The following is a 15,786-nucleotide window of genomic DNA, read 5'->3' on the forward strand; positions in this document are numbered from 1 at the left end:
CAGTTCAGGACCGCAGCGGTGCATGAAATGTCAAGTTGGCACACGAGGAAAGACCCGATTATGCCTACGATGTGGAGGAAAGCGCTATCGAAAACTAAAGCGACATTATGATAAAAAATCCGTCAATAACGTAATAACCTGCGAAGAAGATTATCTTAATAAGTTTCAAACAAATTATGATTTAAACAAACAGAATATTGTATATGAATCCAATATTCAGGACTCACCCAACAATCAATAACTACGAGGCATCACGAGATGGTATCGTTAGAAATTGCAAAACAAAAAATTCCGTCGGTAACATTCTGGTTATCTTAAATTTACCACCGGAGAGAGAAGTTATTATAATCACCGATTCATTTATGAGTGTTTTCACGGACTTATCAAAGACAAGCTTGTTATTGATCATAATGACGGGGATACCTTAAATAATAAGTTATCTAATCTTCAGGCGATTACTTCTAGTGAAAATTCCTTGCGGGGGAATACTGGTAAATTTCCAAAACATCCTACAGCTGTTAAATCAACAAATTTAGAAACTAGCGAAGAAATAATATTTCAATCAATGAACGCCGCTGCGAAACATTTTGGTATTAATCGTGCATCGGTTCGACGAGCTGCGGAAAAAATATATAAATCGGCGTTTTCACATAAATTTTGCGAATGGATCGAGTTTTGTTATGTTCCATTAATACTTGATTAAATTCAACAATTTTACCCACAAAAAAATGATATTTTTTTTTACTTGAATATATAATATTTATAATATGAACGAGGAAAATATCAATAATATAATTGACGCCATTGAGGAATAAAAAAATAGACATAAATTTGCATATAGATTTAGACACAGATAAAATTATCTCTGAATTTGAGATACTTGCTCAAAATAAACTCAAGCACAGATACATTCTGCCATCTGAATATAAATTCATAAAGAAAATTCAATCAGCAATGTATCAGTCGTTGGTATCTGTCAATGAGGCACAAATCAAGAATTTTGTTGCACTATCTACGGCCGCAGAAAAAATCAGATCAGAGTTATCTGACGAATACGAATCAAGAAAAGTTATTAATACTCGCGCTAGACAATTAAAAAAACTAGTAAGTGAAATTCCCGACGCAAGTGAAACTCGGAAGAAATTCCCTCCCGGGGAGGCTGGGGCCCCTGTCAGCGGTGAGTACAATTTTCTTGAGAATTAAAAAAAATAAGTAAATTCGATTTTTTTGCCGTGTTTTATCTTGTTTTTTTATGTCATTTTTTCAACGTGGACAGGTTACGATCTTACTAGCAGATTAATTCTTAACGTTTCTCCGCGTGTATCAAGTAAATGTCCAGATTGATTTGTTAACTTAAAATTAATTCTTGATAATAATCGATTATAACATCGCAAGTAAAACAGATTGACCGGCTCTTTTACAATCAAATATCCCAGAGAAACATCCGGAGAAAACGAATATAAAACGAATCCTTGTTGTGCTCGTTCTGACACATCTGCGTCTACACTGTAACTACCATCGATGACATCTGCGTGAAGATTAACCGCGATAACGTCAGTTATATTTACGATACCCGGCGAGATATGTCGTCCTTGCCCCGATGGGTCATTATTATGTCTAAGTATCGACGATGGTGGTAATTTTTCTCCCCACGCGGCAATTAATTTTGAAAATAATTCATCAATGGTATCAGTGACGGATTTTTTCATCTCAGGTACGTTATAGCCGGGAAATTTTAAATTTGGCAGTGTTGCTTCGGTTAGTCCGTACGCGTCCATAAATTTTTGTTTATAATTGCCTGATTTTTTAATGCGATTTATTTTCTCATGTTCAGAAATCGTATTATCATCAATTATTGCTTGAATCGCTCTCTGCTGGTAAAATTCCATGTCAGATGCAAGTTGATTTAATATCTCAACGCGTAAAATAATATCATCACATGAGCCTGATATGTTAAAAATACAATCTTGAAAATATTTTCGTAGTAAATTTAGTTGTTTTTTATGCTCTTGATTAATATCATCAAAATAATCGATTAATTCTGAAAATATAAAATGTTTGCCAGAAATTCCATAACTAGTTTCATGATAAAATAACCAGTCCATGTCATCTTTAGATGTAAAAGTAAAACTATTTTTTATGTGATCTTTTTCACCATCGGATCGTATATCATGATAACGATAAATTGTGCTATCAGGTTGCATAATTCCGTGATAACCTTTCTTATCAGTGACGTAATCGGATTTTTTAGGTTCTGGTGGCGCTGGTGGCGCTGGTGGCATATTTTCAGGCCAACCTAATATGGATCTGATCGAAGATTGATAAATATCAACAATATACGGTGATTTTAACTCAATCGTCGACGTTAGCGGTGGTTCGTGTATGGATATTTTTATGCCCGGTTCTTTATCACCAGTTATATTTTTTACTCTGTAGATGAGTTCATCGTTAATTTGTTCGATCTCGTAACTACCTGTTGGTAGTCCAACTACGTTCCAGTCAGGAGTACTGTCATCGCGATTTTTATTAGCAAAAACAAGCGAATTATTTGATAATAAACCTCCAAATGATTTCGATCTAATATTAGGCCAGCTGTAATAAACACGCAACTGCGATAAGGCAATATCGTTGACGGGAATTGCTGTTGGAAAATTAATACAAAATTCCGGCTTAGTCGAGCTTGCCGATATCATTGTTGTCACTGACGGCGTTGTGTTTGTCACAATCTGAGCTAGCTCCGACATTATTAATATCAACAATCTTTAACATTAGCGAGAATTCATAATCGGATATAACTCCATCATTGAGACTCTCAGAAAGCAGCGATGATAATTTTGAATACGCACTAGTCGCTATATTTAACTTATTTACGTACGAAGATAATTTTTCACTGGTACATGAAGATATTTTTTTTTGCAATAATACTGAGAACGCCAGCTACCGTCGTTGATACGGAAACGGCTATCGTTACGACGACTGGTGCCATCATTGTTACCGCGGATAATGTTATTCCAACGCCAGCAATAACCGCACTTGTCGTATACACAGCTACGTCGATGACAACTAATCTGCGCTGATATTTTTTTACTTTCGCAGTATATATATCTACGGATAATTTCAGCGAATCCTGCCATGATCGCGCCTGATTATATCTGTATTCGCTCATTATTAATTTTGTGTCCAACTAAATGATGAAGGTATTTCAGCGATAAATTCCGCGCACCACCAGTAATCGGTCGACAATGTTGCGGCTCTGTCTGGCGGTTCTAACTCGAATGATTCTTCGGAATCTTTCTCTAGCGGAATATTTAAGAATCCAAGAGATCTATCGCTAGTGTGTCGCCATTTATATTTTTTATCTATTATTCTGAATCTCACCTTGGATAAAACGTATAATTGATACAGACCAGTGATCGGCGCCGTATATGTAAACGTGTTATTTTCTGGCGTCCATGTTGCTAATCCCGACATTGTCGTGAATGTTAAATTTATAAATTGATTCGGCGTTGCTGTTGGTGGAAATTTAATAAAACTTGTCTTAGTGATAATTCCAGGAATTAGCGCGCTTGTTCCACCAAATAAATCAACGGTGGCGCTGATTTCAGTGATTTTCGTATTGATGTTGGCAATTTTTACGTTAATGTCGCGAATTTCTCCGTCGTACAACGACATATCAACCTTGTTGCGTACCAAATTATTGATATTTGTTATCAAATTATTCAGTTCTGCAATGTCCTCGTTTACTTTTTTAATAACGTTAAATTCGTTTATGTGGGAATCATACTCGGCTCGTTTGATTATATCGCCGATTTTAACATTACTGGTTCGTAACTTTCCATGTTTATCCTGAAAAATAGCAACATCGTCAGGATCTATTCCTGCTATCGATAGGTGATTATTAAGATCGTCCTTAGTTGCGTATTTGGATAAATCAATATCAGTTGGAGTTTTTTTTACTCTGAATGCGGATCTTCCATAAATGTCAACCATATTTATTAGACGTATATTTAAGTACTGTTTTGCGATACGGATCAATTGCACGTGAAATTGCATCAAGAACATTAATTGACTCAGGACCGCATGTTGGTGGATCCGTTATTGTCTGTGTTGGTAACGTCGAATATAAAATCGGGATATTTAACTTTGATGTGTATTTGAGAAATTCCTTCGGTGGTGCCAGCCCGTATGAGTCAAAATAAATAGCTTCGCGCGGATTAATTGCGTAGGCAACCCAATGTGTTCCCGGACCAATACTTGAATCGAGATTTATTATTCCGGTCTCGTTAATATTTGGTTTGTCAGGAAGTTGATCTCGCATAAACACGCCTCTGAAGAATTTTATCTTTCTACGTGCTGCCTCGTTAGATAAATCTAAGTCTGACATTGGCGTTATGCTAGTTTTAGGCCGCTGCCCTGCTTGTGCATCGCTAGGAGAACCCTTGCCATTGTTGGGTCGGGTATATTTATTTTCATGCCGCGTCCGAATTTGGGATAAGTTCCTGGTTGTTTTAGGCCGTCTCCGTATCTCGGCCGTCGTAGATAAGCGCCGCTGCCTCGCTTCTGCTTTGATATTGCCCGCTTGATTAATTCTCCGTAATTTGGTTTCCCCGGGGCCATTAATGTCATGCCTCCTTTTTTTTCCATACCTTCCTCCGGTTACTTTTTCTAGTAGTTTACTGGCTCCGAATCCGGCCGCACCCGCTAGTGCGCCTTTTGCTATTACCGGAGCAGCAGCGGCTAATAATCCCGGAATTAATCCTAGCAGTGGTAAAAATCCGCCGACTTTAATCATATCTTTGATTGCGCCAGGACTAAGACTAACGTGAACGCCTGAATTCGCCGATTTAGCCTTGGTAAAGCGTCCATGTTGAGTCTTAGTGATAATTTATTTGGACCACCATGAATTTGAGCGTTCTTTAACGTCAATTTTACCCCGCATTTTTTCGTCATCGACGATTGGAGTGTTTTTACCTGACCTGGAGTCAGAGTCACACTAACATGATCGTATGGCATCTATACTAATTCGTTTGATCTAAATTTAGATCACATTCTCTCTACGGGTGCGTCAATGACTCTCATTCGGCCACTAATGCCTTCTCAAAACATAGTTCTGTCGCTAAGTATCACCGCGAATGCCTTAAATCTAATATTAGCATCATTAATTATTCTAGCTTTGAAATGTATATCAACAACAGATTGTTTTAACAAATAAAGATGTTCTAGCGAAAAATAATAAATCGGACATAATTTTGCAAAATCTAACTGTGATATTTGTAATCCTGTGTCAATATTTTGATCTCGTCCCATATAACTTAATAATCGATGATATACACGAGCTACTGAGCGATTTTCAAAATCTATTGATATTTCTTCGGATGGTTCCTGCTGTCCGTTTATTCTCAATGATACCTCGCTAGCGCTAAAACTATCAAATATCATATGACTACGCTTCTGATGATATCTGTTAGCGGCTTGAAGAGCAATAAAGATATGTCTGGGTGCAGAGACACCTTGCTGTGATGCCATATGCCAGGTAAAATTACCATTAAAGTTGCTGTTGACGGCGTCGGTAGTTGTTGTTAACCACGACATAATTGATTTACCACCATGATCCATAAATGATAGTAATTTTTGTTCTTCAATCATTGATGGAGTTATTGCTGGCATCCACAATATAAATTTAGCTAACACTACTTTACCGTTATTGACAAGATCAGCAACAGCTCCATCATCAAGACCCTCTCGCCAGATAGCGTCATTACTATCGCTTTTTCGACTAAAACTAATGGTATGTTTAGTTCCAAAAATAACTTTTCTAAAATGCCTACAAAATCCAAATACATGTGATAACGGAATTGCGCAAGAGAATCTTCTACGGGTACCATTTGACATAGCTTTTCGCGCGGCAAATCCGAGGTTATATCGAGTATTACTATCTTTTACAATATCATAGGTATCATTATTAGCTGGTCTAGCTTCATATTCAATATCAACCGGGTGTGGATCATTGACCGGTGCACCCGCTGGTGCTGTCATCCGTAATTTAATATACGGTAAGTGATTAGGATGATCAATATTATCCTTGGCAAACATCATGCTAGGACCAGCTGATCTGGTAAAATCGTCTGAATATCTTGCTAGGCCTATAATTGTCGTAGCAAGATCAACATCACTATTAATTGTCTCAATTTCTTTTCCATCAATCATATATTTGGCGCCATTAAATAACGCCATAACGCCATTATTGACAAATCCGATTCTGTAATTTACGCCGTATTCGGTATTGTCTGTCTTTAAAATTTCACCAGTAACTTCGATAAACGCCTCAGATGGAAGAAAATATCTGGTCGTGTCATGAACTTGAATTTCGACTTTAGTGGTATTATTTGGGTCCACTGCGTAATACGAATAATACTGATAATCACGCACTGACGTGTCCTTACTTACAGGTTCGTCCATGTCGAATGCCTCGTTAGATGTCCGTGCAAACATTATTATAAAGATTATCTTCTAAAACGAAGACCACTGCCTGATATAAAACTTGTATTTACTGGTTCTTGACGTGATATTTGATTTGTTAATTGTTCCTGACGCGCTATTTTGTTAATTTCTTGATTCGCTATTTTGTTAATTTCTTGATTTGTTAATTTATTAATTTCTTTACTAACTTCCTGATTCACTAATTCCGTTAATTTCTGATTTGCCGCGCCATTTATTATTTTACTAATAACTTTACCTTTAACAAATTCGTAACCTTTACTTGCCAAATCACCGACTTTAGAGAGGACCTTCTCGCCAATTTTTCCCATGGCTTTCATCGCTAATTGCTTAGTGAGAGGTCCAATTTTAGGAGCGATTCTTGTAACAAGACTTGTAACGATATCGCCTAATCCGTTGCCGTGAACGTATTTGTATACTGGCAATCGAGAATTCACCACGCGAACCTGCGTAGGTCTGCGTTGATATTTGTGAACGATCATTATTTATTTACTATAATCTAATCGCTGTATTCGTCGATGAGTTCATCGATAAGATTTCTGTAGATGTGTACATCTATGATACCACCACGAAATAATCGCTGACAAATGTCCGAAGCTTCGTTGATTATTTCACGCGAGTTATTTCCGGCTCGTTTCCCTCCGATAAGTACCTCTAGTCGAGATACGTCGTTGACAACGCTATCAGGACAAATTGTATTATAACCTCGGCCGGTTTTGGTTGGCGATTGCATTGGTGAGAAGAATCCTTCTTCTTCTTTGCCTTCTGCGATTTTAGTTTGTTCTTGAATCACATATTTTCTAAAATCTTTGTAATCCGGATCGTCAAGATTAACTCGTCCACCCTTGTAGGCATAATATACAGCGGGAATCCAGTCGTGTTCAGAAATTTCCCTAATATAAGTTTGTTTTAGGTAATTTCTTCTGTTATCGTATTCGAATATAGCTAATCTTCTTGCATCTCTTATATCAGTTAAATTATCAAGCGCTTTTTTTTAAAACATATTTTCGACTTGTACACCGTCTATTGTTGATCGTTCTGGTGAAATATCTTCTTGAGGTTCTCTTTTTAGTTCTTCTTCTTTTTTTAGTTCTTCTTCTTGTCGTTGTTTTAGTTCATTTACTCTTCTGAGAAAAATTTTATAATCTGGATCATTTTGATCGATTTCTTCTCTCTTGTGAGCAAAATATAAATAAGTTGGCCATTCATCTTCACTAATTTCATCGACATAATCTGGTACTAAATATTTATTTCTGGCATCATAATCGTATGCAGCAATTTCAGCTACTCTATCAAGATCTTGTATTAACTTAATAGAGTCTATTTTAAACATCACCTTAGGTAAAAAAAATTTCTATTGGTATTCGTGTAGGCAAGAGTTCTTCCTGTGGAAAGAATTCTTCTTGTGGAAAGAATCCTTCCTGTGGCGCAGTTTCCATCTTCGCTCTATTATATCCACGCATGAACGCTTGATAATTACTTCCAACCTTCTGTTTATCAGTTATTCTGGCGATACTCAACCTTGCCTTGAACATCCAATCGGCAAATTTTTTTCGATCCTTAATTTCAACATCGGGATTTAAAAATCTATCCTTGTCTCCGAAAGATATATAAGCAAATTTACCAAATTCACTAAAATCATCCTGGTTGTTGAGTGGGTACTGATTCATTCTGGATATTCCCCATGGAGTAAAACTTTCATCGTATCTTTTAGTACGTTTTTCTTCTTCTTCTACTTCTTCTTCTTCCGCTTGCTGAGATACAACTGCGGTTGCAGGTCTCTGAGTCACAACCTGAACCACAGGTGATGACTGAAGTCGAATTCGTTCCTCAATATCTTTTAACACCGGAACAACACCGCGTTTTTTTACCTCGGGGTCTTTAATATCTCCAAATATAACTTTCTCAGTGGTTTCAGTAACAGGCTTGAATAATTCCGTAGATAATTCACTGAATCCAAGTTTTGCGTCCTCATATGCTCTTATTTTTCTCTTGACAGATTCTCTCACAGGAAGATACGCTTTTATCGCCGCTAATTTTTCTCGTGCTAATCTAGCAGAATGTGGCTCTCCGACGCTCATTATTATTTATGTATTAGTGATTTTAATTTATGAAAATATTTTTATTTTAATTACTTGTTTAAAAATCTATTTGCCTCCGCGATATGTTTTTTATGTATTCGCCATATGCATGCCAGTCTATTAATATCGAAAAATGACCCTCGTAGCAGCCTTCAGAAATGAAAATAAAGGCTTCCTATAAAATTATTCCTGTAGAAGGTTTTATTTTGGTTGGAAAACCTGGTCTGTGATTCTCTTCTGCTGCTCCCATATACATGTACATTTTAGCACATGCATAGGTGTCTTCAAACTATTGTGTTTATCTATTCAAACCATATTTGTTACTGATGCTATGGATCAGTAAACTATTTTACACGTACATCTTCAGGGATAATTGAAAACAATATTTGATCTTTCGGACTTGGTCAATTTTGGGTGAAGTTTCTTAACTACAAAAAGATTTTTTAAAAATTGCTTGTTCCAAAGACGGTTGATTAAATAGTTTAACTTATTTGTAATTACAACAATGCAATATGGATGATCTTATTAGTTATAATTAATTACAAAGTGCTCATTGGAAGTCATATTTCCAAAATACACGGTGTAATGGCCAAGAACGGCATATAAACTTTAATAATAGAGATCGTGTTCAGCAGGTTTAGCAGGCAATTTACAGACACAGGTAAATCTCCAGTGAAATAAATAATGTACAGAATGACATATACCACGCGCCTAGTTTTTTGTCCGCTTTAACAGATGCTTAGATGGTATCTATGTTCTTTGAGTAGATATACTGAAATATTTTACACGTAAAGTGAAAACATTGTTCAACTTCGCTTCCGTATATCTGCTCAAAAGCGAAGATTGTTTTTTTTTTCCTTTCTTTATTGTATATTTTTTTAGCAAAAATCGTCGATTTGCACGGATTTTCTCCATTATATGCAAATGCAATTAACAGCTGCATTACTATTTCGAAAAGAAAGAAGTTCCGAAATTTCACAATGATTCATTTTTTGTGTGGGGGCAGGACGTTTCACACATTTAGCACATAGACATCATGTTTCAAATGCCGTATTTTATCAAAATAATGACTGTTGTCCTACGCATATGAAGATAATTTTATTTGTGTTAACACATTTTACGGGGTAATGCAGAAAGATTACAGATCGGTGGTATCTGACAGACTTCATAGCGTTACATCTTTAAACGTCAGATTGAAATCATTGTGAGTTTATTTGTAAGAATTTTTGTTTCTAATTTTGTTTCTATACTGTCTTAGCAAACGCTGGGCCCGTTTTGGATCATTTTGGCGGGGTCCCATGGATTTACACGCCGGGACACTTGTGAACACGGCATTTGGAAATAAACTTTTACAAGTTTTTTTTATGACACTGAACTTAAAATGTTCTTCCATCGCTTTAAAATTACTATTTCTCCATAAATACATAGTTTAAAAATTAATAATGCGCGTTACTACGATGTCTGCAGTGTGACAGTTTATACTGATGTCTAGCAATGGGGCATCAAGCCGCAGACACTTAGCATCCAGTCACAATATCATGACACCAGGCCGACCAGTCCTAACACTAACCTCTTAATGATGAGCGCCTTGAGAGGCAGCTGTAAGTATCATTTTTATGTCTTTGTTATGACTCGGCCGGTGTTCGAACTCGCGACCTCCCGCATCCGAGGCGGACGCTCTAACCACTAGACCACCGGGTCGGTCTGTTAAGGTTGGTGAGGAGTCCTTTATTGGTAATATATCTGTCAAAATGAATGACTATATTTCAAAGACAGTGATAGAGGTTTACAATGAGCTTTGGACTGCGAGTCGAATAAACTCTTCATTTGTCAAATGTCAGTGACAGATTAGTCCTACTTGTAAGACCTGAAGCTGATAGTTATGTTTTGGGCGACAGGGTCTTACAGCCTAACTAACGGCGCTGTGTAGTGTGTTTTGATGTCGACTAACATCATTACGAAAGTAAAATTTTCAGGAATATTTCAAACAACTGACAACTAATATAACGACGCTTTTCTACAAAGTAAAGTTATATTGTTTTAGTCAGATTTTACTTACTATGATGCCTTTTCTCTAATAAATTCGAATTTCACAAAAGAAATGGACCCGTTTTCAAGTTTCTTTGGCCTACATTTCAGTTGGCTGGAATGCGACGAAAGCCGAGAATGCCGAAATCGGGTTAAGTTGAAATATTAATTTTTAACGAAACGAATAAAAAAATATATAATGCCTATTGGAACTGTAAGCAACGGTTCGTTTCGTTCAGGAAACAGATCCCCACCATGAACCTACTTGAACTTACTTCGGCATACCTCAAATACCGTCGCATTGCAACAAATTCAAATGTATATCAACGGAAGGAGAAAATGCATCCATTTGCTAGTGTCATATTTTCATTCCACCAGGATAAAGACAGCATAGTAAGTATATTAATTACACATAAATGAGTGGGAAAATGTCGATAGAGGCTGCCAAGTGTGTGAGATGTTCCCGAAACTTTTATTACTCATTCCGATGTCAACGACATCGGAACACACTGTACAAGGCCGTTATGTGGATAGTAAGACGTAGCACCTAAACAAAATCAAAATGTGCTATGTCTTACATGTAGGACTAAGTGGCAGATATGATGCTAAAAGTAATACTTAAATGTGACGGATGTCAAAACAGTGTTATTTTGGTTGCAATTTTCTCCAAATTTTAATCGCGTGAATATATCGTCATTTAAGTTAAAACGTATATGAATGTGATAAAAGTACATATTGACAAAATCTTAGGCAACAATTTCACAGGAACTCCATTATAAAAAAAAAACAAAAAAAAAAGCAAGTTGGTTAACAGCAAATGAAGAATAACATCCACGCATGCTCGAAATGGGAGATATTAATGGTATGATATAAAGGAGCCCAAGGAAAGGTGGTGGCAAAGGAAAGGAGAGTATCTGATTGATTACGTTTTACAGTGTAATTAGCAACTATTTTTTTTCGCTTGAAAGGCAGCACATTGATTTCATTTAAAATGCACAGGACAACTGACCTGACACTCTTTCCGTCTGCACTTTTAAGTCAGATTATCACAAAGAACTGGAGCAGCTTATAATCTCTTAATCCGGTATGCCTTAGATGTATTATGTCCTCTGTCTGTGTGTGTGTGTGTGTGTGTGTGTGTGTGTGCCTAGTCGTAAGGTTAAACGAGAATGTTAATTACATAAAGTGGCCAACAGGAAGAAAAGAAAATTCCGAGTCTTCAGGGTTTGATCTGATATACCGGAATATAGCTCATTTTAATTGATTTTCGTTCAAAATAATTGTAGAATGTACTAGACAAAATACCTTGGATCGGTATGAGAACAGGAAAACAAATGGCAGCCGCCCTTATGCCACCAACGACCCTTATATTGACATAACGGTGCCCGCCCTTAAGCCACACTCATATTCAAATATCAAATGAATTTTCCTGTCAACATACCGACTGATTATACTTCGTCCAGTACATTCTCAGATCGTAACAGATGCAAAAAATTAATCTATTTCGGCAGACCATGCTGAACCCAAGTTTTCTTCGTGCTATAGTCTGACTCTACAACCCCGTTTGTTAGTACCCCCCTACCGATTTAAAAAAAAAACGAGAAAGTTTAGTGCGATAAAGAGTGTATAGAACGAAGTCAATTGAATCATATATTTATAACTTCTAACCTGACTGAGCCAGAATGGCACTAATGCTGGATCCCCTGCACCATTTCAAGCTTAACGGACTTTCCATACTAACACGGCGCCATATTGCGTACACTACAGGCTAGTTTATTCCCATCAGACGACATAATGACGCAGTTCATCCTGTTCGGCAAATGCTGAATAATTGCGTAAATTATATAACGTTGAGAGTTTGGAATTATATCCATCTGCATACATGAACATAGAAATTAAACCACTTGTTAAATCGACATGAAAAGCGCAGTTGTCATTTTCCTTTTCTTGATTCGACATTGTAAATATCGGAAGCAGACGACTTATGTATGTACATGTGTAGTGATGATACACCCCCTTACTGAAAATGAACTTGTCCAGAAACTGGAAATGGATCCGAGCATGTCCGTCTATCGCACTAAAAACTTCCGTTAAGCATGAAACGCGCATAAGATGCCTGTTAGGGCCAAACTACTCAGAGTCAGGTTATAAACTATAAATCAATGAATGAAATGACTAAGTTCCTTAGTAACGGGGTCATATTTGATGGCGGATCGGTATCATATGTACAAATTTTAAAACCCTTTATGCGGTCGGTTTGTGAAAACACGGGCAATTGAACGATTTTAAAAAGTCGCTCAAAGCTTTCTAGTTTAGCAACAGTAGCAGTGTTTACTCGTGGATCGGCATAATTTATTAAATATGAAAGGCCTTCATGCTAGGATGCTGTCTGCCAAGTTTGGTTGAACTTTGTGGTATGTGTTTGTTTTTTGGGGTTGTTGTTGTTTTTGTTGCTGTTGTAGGGTTTAACGCCATTTTTCAGCACACGATAGGCTATACATGGCGGCCAGTATTAATGGTGGAGAAATAACGCGGGAAAACCCCGGAAAGAACCACCGACCCACGAGAACCTACTGGCAGGGTGGGTGGGTTGTTGTTTAAAAATAAAATCTTAAAAATAATAATTGATGACAGGTTAGGCTATACCATAAGCAGAGCCTTACAGCCAGGTGACAACATCAGTATTTCGGTTCCATCTCTGGTTCACACCGGCTGAATAGGTAGGTGGATTCGTTGGTGAACCGATGACATTGGATAGCTTAATTTTCCAGAATTGCAGTTGAAATGTATATAATTTGTTGTTTGTTTTGTTTTTTTTTGTGGGGGGAGTGTGACGTAAAATAGTTATAATTATGTAATAGTTACCTGCCAGTATTGTTTAGCTTTACACTTTCCGCGAAGGAAAACCCTCGATTGTCAGATGCACCATCCTCATCTTCTAGAATTTCTTAGAACAAGTGCATCGAACCCATAACTCGGTATGATATTTCCATGTAAAAGAAAGAAAAAAAACTTTTTAATATTAGTTAGTAATACATGATCAGTCACTACTGTTTAGCCGAATTTATCAATACGGAGGTTGATGATCTCCAAACGAGTGAAAAGGTATAAATTACTCAACTTATAGCTGAGTCACTCAACTGATGTTATACGGCAAAGGGTTGGGCTACTGTTGGTACCGCAACTCATGAATCAAGAGAAACAAAGTACTTGAATCTGTTTGAAAGGGACTAACGTTACCAGGAGAATCGCTGACGAGACAGCAATGGCTCGAATCTCACGTGCCTTAATGTCCATCAAAGAAAGGTTCATTTTGATAAAGAACTGGTAAGTTCTCTTGATAGGTAATGCCATACAGCTAGAAATAGTGGAAGCTAACCTTCCTGATCTCTTTAGAAGCTGCTAATTAAATACTTAAATCCCTAACTGGACATAATAGTCTATCTTGACCATCCCAGCACAAATACAAATGAAACTGGGGTTCTCAGTCAGGAGTGGAGCAACCCATGGAAGCTGGTTTTTCTTAAAACAAATCTGATTGATAAAGGAATGATATATACTAATGATTTCCATTGAACCTTATATAGTATGGCTCTCTGGATGGGGCAGGAAACTTGTTCCTTTTCGTCCAGGGCCGACAAGTGGGGGGGGGGGCAAAGGGGTGTTTGAACAAGAACTAGGTGAGGCCCGGGTGTTTCTTACCCCAGGGACCGCGATCGCTCTCTACGGCACTGCCTTTGTCAAGAGGACGCTAAGGACAGCGATATAAAGGTCGTGAAGGTAAGGTTCTCAAAAGAACGTTCACCTAAAGTTTCATATGGGATATGTTAGAGACCACATGACACAAGAGAGACTATCTAGGCATTAGCATGCAAGCCACGTCCTTGCAGCTCAAAATACCTGATCAGGTCTGCTACGCGAGTGTCCGTCTCAGTGGTCAGGCCTTACGGAAAGTTGAGTGTGTTAGATATGGCTGACCTATAGCCCTTGATAGTAGAAACCGATTGTTTCTTTAAATGAAAGATAAGAAAATTAGCCACTGAGCTCGTAGAACGACAGATAGGAATGACACGTTTCCTACTGCAAGAATCGTCAAAGACTCTCTAGTTGGTAGCATAGATCATATACAAAATTTGTCTCCTGAACTGAACTATGTACCTGACAGCTATGTTTGAAGACGTGTCATGATGGAGAGTTCGTTTGAGAGGAGTCAAGAGTGAAGGTGGAGAATGTGCGGAATGTTGTGTAAGAGACAGCCCTGTGTTGCGAAAGGAGATTCCTCCTCTGGTGCAATGTCCTGGGATGGTCCACCGTCCGGTCGAGCCAATAATTGAACCACGATCATTAGGGGTAGAGAGAGGCTATCAAAATGAGCTGAGCAGTGGAGTTCCTTATTTTGTGAAATACTTGTGTGATCATCCTGAAGGGTGGAAAGGTAGAAACGAACAGAGATTCCACTTCAGGCTCTCTGATCGGGGACTGGAGAAACGTAATTGGGGAGCTTGTTGTTTAGCCTTGTCGCAATAAAGTCAACCATGGGTATCCCCTAAAATTGGAAGAAAGAAATTGCTACGGATTGGTGAAGAGATCATTCAGCTAGTATTTTCTTCCTCTTCCCTGACGGAATGTCCACGAAAATACTCTATTTTTTTGACCAAGAATATGGCGAACTCGGAGGGTGATTCCTTTAGTAGATGCCCAAAGAAGGAGGTTCCAAACCTCCACGCAGAGAGAAGGCGCATGTGTACCTCCTTGTTTTCTGAGGCACGTTACCACCGACGTGTTGTCGGAGGAGACTTGCAGCGACTTCTTATTTTGTCGGCACACACCCGAAGCGCGAAGAACACTGCTTTAATTTCCAAATTGTTGATGTGGAGAATCGATACTTTCTGCGACCACGAAGCCTGAAAAATTCACCCTTTCGGCTCCAGATGATCGCCCTACACTGAATCTTTCGCATCTGCGAACGGATAGACTTTGGATTTGGGAGTGTGCTTGAGGACTCAAGACAAAAACAGATCCCGAATAAAACACCAAAATCAGATGATGGTGGATGGTGGAAATTCAGACCTAAAGAAATCTGCGCATTTAGATGGTCTCTGTGCGGTTTATAGTTCACTATAAGGAGAAACTGGAGAAGACGCTAGTGCAGTCTGACTAGGATAGCCAGATCCTCTGT

Source organism: Sinohyriopsis cumingii, chromosome 3, assembly GCF_028554795.1.
Source record: "Sinohyriopsis cumingii isolate HCF-2022 chromosome 3, ASM2855479v2, whole genome shotgun sequence".
NCBI lineage: Eukaryota > Metazoa > Mollusca > Bivalvia > Unionida > Unionidae > Sinohyriopsis > Sinohyriopsis cumingii.